The sequence below is a fragment of the Furipterus horrens genome, unplaced genomic scaffold (genome assembly GCF_987537825.1).
Source record: "Furipterus horrens unplaced genomic scaffold, mFurHor1.1.pri manual_scaffold_1, whole genome shotgun sequence".
Classification (NCBI taxonomy): domain Eukaryota; kingdom Metazoa; phylum Chordata; class Mammalia; order Chiroptera; family Furipteridae; genus Furipterus; species Furipterus horrens.
The window spans coordinates 177366622-177375364 of NW_028327171.1; the positions used below are offsets into that span (position 1 = coordinate 177366622).

The 8743-nt window shown below is 32.5% G+C and overlaps 1 pseudogene; it reads left to right on the forward strand.

Annotated features, from left to right (window-relative positions):
* Window positions 1-252: 252 nt before the first annotated feature.
* Window positions 253-960, forward strand: LOC150022346 (peptidyl-prolyl cis-trans isomerase A pseudogene; annotated as a pseudogene).
* The last annotated feature ends 7783 nt before the right edge of the window (window positions 961-8743 follow it).

The following is an 8743-nucleotide window of genomic DNA, read 5'->3' on the forward strand; positions in this document are numbered from 1 at the left end:
GGGCAATTAATAGAAATAAATTGTAAAACAGTAGATATTAATCCACCTATATTAATAGGCACTTTAAACATCAATGGTCTAAATACTATAATTAAAAGACAGAGGTTCTTAAAGTAAATAAAACCAATACTGAAAACTATGTTGTCTATAAGAAATCAACTTTACATATCAAGAAGCAGATAGATTAAGAGGCAAAAAGAGGCCTTGCAGACGCCGTTGCCGCCGCTGCCCCGGATATTCCCACATCCAGCCATGGTCAACCCCACCGTGTTCTTGGACATCGCTGCCGACGGCGAGCCCTTGGGCCGCGTCTCCTTCGAGCTGTTTGCAGACAAAGTCCCAAAGACGGCAGAAAACTTTCATGTTCTGAGCACCGGGGAGAAAGGATTTGGTTATAAAGGCTCCTGCTTTCACAGAATTATTCCGGGATTTATGTGCCAGGGTGGGGACTTCACATGCCACAATGGCACAGGTGGCAAGTCCATCTACGGGGAGAAATTCGATGATGAGAATTTCATCCTGAAGCACACAGGTCCTGGCATCTTGTCCATGGCAAATGCTGGACCCAACACAAACGGTTCCCAGTTCTTCATCTGCACGGCCAAGACCAAGTGGCTGGATGGCAAGCATGTGGTCTTCGGCCAGGTGAAAGATGGCATGGGTGTTGTGACAGCCATGGAGCACTATGGGTCCAGGAATGGCAAGACCAGCAAGAAGATTACCAGTACTGACTGTGGACAACTCTAATACATTTGACGTGGGTTTTATCTTAACCACCAGACCATTCCTTCTGTAGCTCAGGAGAGCACCCCTTCACCCCTCTCTGCTTGGAAATGTTCTGTAATCTTCGTGCTCTCGCCGCAGTTCATTGGGTTCCATTATTTTCCTTACCCCTTCCAAGTCTAGCTGGATTGCAGAGTTAAGTTTATGATTATGAAATAAAAACTAAACAACAAAAAATAAAAATAAAAAAAAAGGCAAAAAGAAAAATATACCATGCTAACACTATTAATAAAAGAGTGGGAGTAGCTATATTAATTTTATACAAATCTTACTTCAGAATAAGTGATCAGGAATAAAAAGTGGCATTACATTTAAAAAAGTGTCAATTTTCCAAGAATATTTAACAACTCTTATTGTGTATATGCCTAAAAACAGAGAGTCAAAACTCATCAGGCAAAAACTGGTAGAATTGCAAGGAAAAATAAATAAATCTTCTTTTACAGTTGGAGCCTTAAACACCCCTCTATCAGTCTTTGACTGATCCAATAATTGATAGATTACTGAGGATATAGTTAAACTAAACAACATCACCAATTGGATCTATTTATAGAACATTCACTTTTTTTTTTCTATGCTACTTGGAACATTTAACATGTGCATTAGTTTGTTAGTGATAATATAAAAAACAGTACCATGAACTCACTAACTTAACATAAATTTATTTTCTCAAACATCTAGAAGTTAGAAGTTCACAATCAAGGTATCAGCAGTTTCTTTTTTTCTGATGTCTGTGAGGAAGAATCTGTTGCAATTTACTTTTACTGCTTCTGTTGGTTTGCTGGCAGTCCTGGACATTTCTTGGTTTTGGAAACATTATCCTGATCTTTGCCTTTTATCTTCATATAGCAATTTCCCCATGTGTTCATGTCTGTCTCCAAATTGATCCTTCTTATAAGGACACTAGTCATATTGTATCAAACCTCTCCTCCCAAATCACCTCATCTCAAATAATTACATCCACAACAATCGCATTGCCAAATAAAGAAACATTTTTAAGTCCTAGGATTAGGACTTTAACATATGAATTTTAGGAGTACATGATTCAAACCATAATGACAAATAGAGCACATTTCTGTAAATGTAAACAATAGAAAAGAAAACATACGAAGTGTCTTCTCAAGTCACAACAAAATTAAACTAAAAGTCACTAACAGAAAGAGAGCTGGACTATCTTAAAATACTTGAGCTTAAACAATAAAGCCCTAAATAATACTAGGTTGAAAGCTAAGTCTCAATAAATTAAAAATCTTTGAAACTAAATCATAATAAAAACACAACTAGTAAAAAGTGTAGGAAACAGCTAAAGCAAACAATTACAGAGACATTCATAGCATCTAATTTATATGTTAAAAAGAAAGATATGTAAACAATAATCTAAGCTCCTCCCTTGGAAAACTGGAAATAGGTGAACAACTTGAATTTAAAGTAGGTGGAAGAAAAGATAAACATTAGAGTGGAAATCAATAAAAGTTGTAACAAAATTTATAGAGAAAGACAATGAAACCAAAAGCTGTTTCTTTTAGAAGATCAATAAAACTAATAAATTGTTTGCTAGGTTATCATCAAAGAAAGAAAGGGAGAAGGCAAAAATAATATTAGAAATGAAATAGGGTCAGCACAACTGATTATGTAGATATTAAAAGGGATCTTATGAGCAACTATGCCCACAAATTTGATAACAGATGAAATGGACCAATTTCTTAGAAAGACACAGGTTGCATGTCTTTGAACTTTCTTCTTTCCTATGTTCTCAAAACTCTCTCTGACCACAATCAGGGAAAAAGTCTTTACCTATAGGGCCTCATGTGATTCAATTGGAACCATCTAGATAACCCAGGAAAATCTCCTTGTCTCAAGGCCCTTACTGTTAATCATATTTGCAAACTCTTTTTTGCCATGTATGGTAATATATTCACAAATTCCAGGTGTTACGTTGTGGACATCTTTGGTCGTCTATGATTTTGCCCACCATATTGTGATATGATTTAAGAAATTATAATGAAATCTTCCTTAAAAGACTAGAGAGGATATTTAATAGTTTGGAGACAATTAAGTTAAATATTGTATTTGTTAAAATAATAAACATAAGTCTCAGAATAAGAAACATAGTTTCCTTGTATTTTTTTGTTATCAAAATATCTGCCATGGGAAGACCTAAGGAGATCCTTCTGTATAAAAAAAAAAAAAAGTCATGTGTTTTGAATGGGGATGAATTATGTGCAAAGTTTTCATTTTAAGTAAGGCTTCTTTTAAGTAACATGCTATAATTTAAGCTCCATGAAGGCAATGACCCAATTTCTTGTTTACTGAAATATCTCTGCTACCTAGAACACTACCCAAAACATAATAGGTGCTCAAAAATATATATGGAATGAATAAAATAAAGAATCAATGGGTAGAATATAATTAATAATGCTTCAATAAGGAAGACTCAAATTAAATACTCAAAAATTGATAACTGACAACTATAAATAGTTATTGTAATAAAAGGGTTGCCACACATTACAAAGTTCGTATTACATGTTTTCACACAGATGAACCAGTATTTGATACAAGTTTTGCTATTACTGTATTTTCAATAATGTCTTTTGTTGTTCCATTTTTCAAGTCTTGCTAACTTTGATTTTTACTTATAAATTATTGTAAGTGCAATGTAATCATTATTTATTTAGTTTAGTTGTTTTTTTATATGTTTGTTTTTAGTTACTTTACAGTGTGTAGCAATAAATCTTTGATTAATATTCTTTAGGTTATTATTTTCCATATCTTGGTCTTTAAAATAAACATGTATTGTTATTCAAATGTGAATCATTCATAACCTTAGTTATAAAGCTGTTAAAATTTGTTTGTACAATGTCTTTATTATCACGGTAAATTTCACTTTCTAATGTAAAAATAAACTAAGTAGGGAAGGAAAGTTTTGAATCCTTAATTAGATTGTGGTAAAGAAATTACCATAAAACACTAGCTCTGTGTTCAGTATTAGATTTCACATTTTAAGAAAACTAGTAACACATTTTAAATAAATAACACATTTCAGTTTTGCAGAGGGTAACAAACAATAAGGAAAAAATATCTGATAAAAACATCTCACAAAAACAAACAAACAAGATATTCAACCTCAAAAATAGATCCCTTCCTTTGAAAGGGCATGAAACTTTTATTCAAATAGTCGAAGGAGCTTTTTGTGTTAGAGATATTGAACTTCACCATTCATTTCATAACTAATATGCATTGGAATCAATGTAGACATTACCATACAATATTTCTCTATCACATTTTATATAAGAAGCCTTATATTTAGCCTTTCAACTCTAAATTTAATTCTATCTGTTTTTCTATCACTGTTTATCTCTTTTTTTCTTATTTTAGATTTCACTGGGGATATTGACTGGGGGACAATATATAAAAGTTAAATCAAATTTAACTGGTTACAGATCGCCAATAGACATGTGAAAAGATGCTCAATGTCACTAAACATCAGAGCAATGCAAATTAAAACCACCTGAGATATCACCTCAAACCTGTCAGAATGGCCATCACCAACAAATCAACAAGCAACAAGTGCTGGCAAAGATGTGAAGAAAGGAGAACCCTTCTGCACTGTAGGTGGGAGTGCAGACTGGTGCCGCCACTGTGGGAAGCAGTATAAACTTACGTCATAAAATTAAAAATAGAACTGCCTTAGGATCTAACAATTCCACTCCTGTGAATTTATCCCAAGAAATCCAAAACATTAATTTGAAAGAATATGTGCACCCCCATGTTCATTGCAGCATTATTTACAATAGCTAAGATTTGGAAGCAGCCCAATTGTCCATCAGTAGATGAGTGGATAATAAAGCTGTGGTACATTTACACAACAAAATACTATTTGGTTATAAAAAAGAAGAGAAAATTTACCCTTTGCAACAATATAGATACACCTGGAGATATTATGCTAAGTAAAAGAAGCCAATGAGAGAAAGGCAAATTATATGATACCAGTCATATGTGGAATCTAATGAACAAACTGAACTGACAAGCAAAATAGAGACAGACTCATAGGTAGAGAGCAGGCTGACAGCTTTAGAGGGAGGGCTGGTGGGGTGGAGTGAGTAAGGGAAAAAGAAAAATAACTCACAGAGATAGGAAACAGTGTGGTGACTGCAGTGGGGAGAGTGGCAGGTGGGGGTGGAAGAGGGTACATAGGGGATAAATAGTAATGTAAAAAATGCAATAGAAATAAACTATTAAAAAACTAACTAGTTAGTTCGTCGATTATGCCAGGCACTTTGCAAGGTATTCTCATGTATATGATTTCATTAATGTTTCATAAATATGCTATGCATGGACTTTAAAAGCACTGGTTTAAATATGAAGTATGAAATATGAAAAATGTTGAACATTTGGTGGATTTCCCTTTTAGTGTTTATGTTAGGTCTACCAAAAGTAAGGCTGCCACTTCTTCTGAGACTAGATTATATTTTGATTTTTTTTAAACCACAAAAAAACAAAACTTTGGCAAATAAAGACAACTAAAATTATTTAATATGTCTTTATTTTTTTATTAAAATATATGGAATAGTATCTATGTATTACTGGCATTCTTTTCAGCTGTGTACAAAAGTTGAGAATGATGAAATGTTATTGGTATATTATTTTTGCCTTATTCACATACAGAGAGGCATGATCACTAATCTATTCGGTGATATAGGAATATCACAAAGTAGGTAAGATTTCTATAAAAGTAGTTGTAGGCTCATAGTTTTTCAGATAATTATGACACTCCAGATACTATATAGCTTATCTTCATATGTTGGCATTCCTTCTTTGAAAACAATTGTCTTAATTCAGTAATTCCATATAATCCTTTGAAAAGGGAAAATATTATTTATGCTAGAGCACTGGGGTTTCTTTTGGGAACATGGACCGTCAATAATAATGTGAATAAGTAACTTTATTTGATTAAGCAACAGTAAAATCAGTTTGTTCAATATGACTGTGACTATAATCTTGTTCATCAAAAATAATTAGATTAGATCTGATTACTAAAACTACTAAATTGGTTCACTCTATAGATTTTATTTGAATATTTTCTCCACAGCTTAAAGAAAAAAGAAAAACCTTTACAGATTCTGACTATGATTGAATAATAATTGTCTAACAAAAATGAAATAAAAAAATGGTTGAAATTTAGTGCCATGTAGACATCATTGGAAGTGAAATCACAAGGTTTGGGATAGAAAGAGAAGTTAGCTAGTCAATAATAAATTGTTCTCAAAGGCCTTGGTGAGACAAGTACAGTTAAACTCCTTCATTAGACTTAAATTCATTTAGAACTGATATTTAATTATTTTTAACAAGACAACTATTTTTGGTATAAGTTTTACCTAATTCACTCATGCCAATTCCATATATAATCATATATTATTCTTACATTTTCAGAAACAATCTGTTAATAAAAATTAAAAAGTTTTGTGCTTCAAAATTAACTATCAAGAAGTGTGAAAAGACAACACATAAAAGGGAATAAAAATCTGTATATAAAATATCTGATAAAAGACTTGAATTGAAGTTGTGTAAAGAATAAAAACACCAATTAAAAATGGTCAAAAGCTTTGAATAAATATTTCTCCAAAGAAAACACAGAAATGGTCAGAAAGTACATGAAAAGATGCTCAACTTCATTAGTTATTAAAAAATTTCCAATTAAAACCACAATGAGCTATTACTTCAGATCTTATAGCATGCCTGTCCTACAATAACAAGGGTTATACAGAGCAACTAGAGCCTTTTCACATTATTAGCGGGTATGTAAATTAGTGCCACCAGTCTAGATATAATCTGGCAACTTTTTAATAAGTTACACAAAAGTGTACAATATGATACAAATTTTAATTCTAGGTATCTACCCTGAAAAAACTATGAACATATCTCTGCATAAAGACTTCTATGCAAACGATGGTTATAACAGTTATTCAAAATAGTGAAAAGGTGAAAGTAATCTAAATGTTTTCCACCTGTACACAGGCAAACACAAACATTACACTGAAGACCACATATAGTAAGATTTCATTTAGTGCAGAAAATTGACTGACAATAGTGGTTGCCTAGGGCTGGGATTATAAATGGGGATTGGCTCCAGTGGGCATTGGAGAGCTTTCTAAAATGATGGATTGTGATGATAGTAGTTGCATAACTATAAATTTACTAAAAATATTACATTATATACTTAAAACAGAAAAATTTTATGGTATGTAGTTATACCCAAATAAAATTGTTTAAGAACTTCATATCTTCAACATATTGAGCTTTTTCAAATCACAAAAATAATATATGGATGTCCTACTGGAAATTTTGGCAGTCAGAATGAATGAAATATATATCCATTGTGCATAAAAAATGTTATTAAATCTCATTAAAACTGACACCATATAGTTTACTTTATTTTACTTTACTTTCTATCTGCAGTTCTGTCAGATATTTATGACTGTGGGGAAAAATCTCTAGCACAAGGTTTAGCAAATTTTTACTGTAAAAGAAAGTAGGAAATAATTTAGATGATCTTAAACATAATACATATAATAAATAGTCTCTGTGAAAGAAGCAGACACGATATCTAAAAAAATGAGTGTTGTTGTGTTTCAGAAGAACTTTATTTACAAGATATGATAGTAGACTAGGTATGGCCCAGGACCATAGTTTTATGGCACTTACCCTCACAAAGGTAATTTATGAGTGGTTAAATTCTTATGTCCTTTCTGAAGAAAAATTAGTCAAGTATCAAATGTTTTGTCTTTTTTTAATACACAAATTTTAGTTTTAGATTTTTGTCCTAAAGGAAAATAGATGGATCAGAAAAAACAAAAACAAAAACAAAACTATATATTTATATATAATATGCCTGGAAAAGTCCAGCCATTGTTAATATAACGAGAATGGTTTGCACAACATTGATGTAACTTGGCAGCAAGGGACAGTGAACTAGAATGTACATATGAACAATGATGACTTCACTGTACTAGTCAGTGAGGGTGGTAGATGTCATTGAGCAAGTATGTGTACTGTGTGGCCATTGATTCAAAATGAGCAAGAGGAGCAATGAATCTTTATCAAATTTTGCCTTAAGCTTGAACATTCCTTTGCAGAAACTATTTGGATGATTCAGAAGGCCATAGCTACGGACAACTGGTGATTGGCAGCTTCATCATGACAATGTGCCCACTTATGCATCATGTTTCATGCAGTTTTTGGCAAAACATCAAATCACCCAGGTGACTCAGGCCCCCTACAGCCCATATTTGGTGCCCTGGGACTTTTGGCTTTTCCCAAAACTAAGATCAACTTTGAAAGGGAAGAGATTTCACACTGTTGATGAGTATCAGAGAACTGTGTGAGACCCCAAAGTGCCTACTGTGAGGGGGCTGGGTCATCATTGTCCTATATACAATGTTTCTTGTATCTTGTATCTTCTTCATATTTTCATATTACATGTCTGGATACCTATGGTCAGACCTTTTGTGTGTTTGTGTATATGTATATAAAATTAATTTGTGTTGATTACATAAATACATACACTGAAACTATATAGCTAAATGTATATTTATGCAAATCAATATTTATTGGCATTGAAATATATTAAACATATCAAACATATAGCTGCATAGATTGTAATTATTCCATCTTGCATAATTACATGTCTATATATCTGTGCATGGTTTATATACCTAGAATTTCATAGGGGCAAATTTAGGAATATTTTAAATGTTTAAATACAGTATTCCCTCACTTATCACGGGTATTACATTCTAGACCCCCCTGCAAAGTAGGAATCTTAGTTTTATTCTACACTCTTAAACCTACGTAACTTTAACAACATACGTAAACAGTACCGCAAAATCCCGCGATATAAGGAAAAATCCACGATAAATAATTAAATATAATATTTTTAAAAATTCTGCGATACAGTGAGACTGCA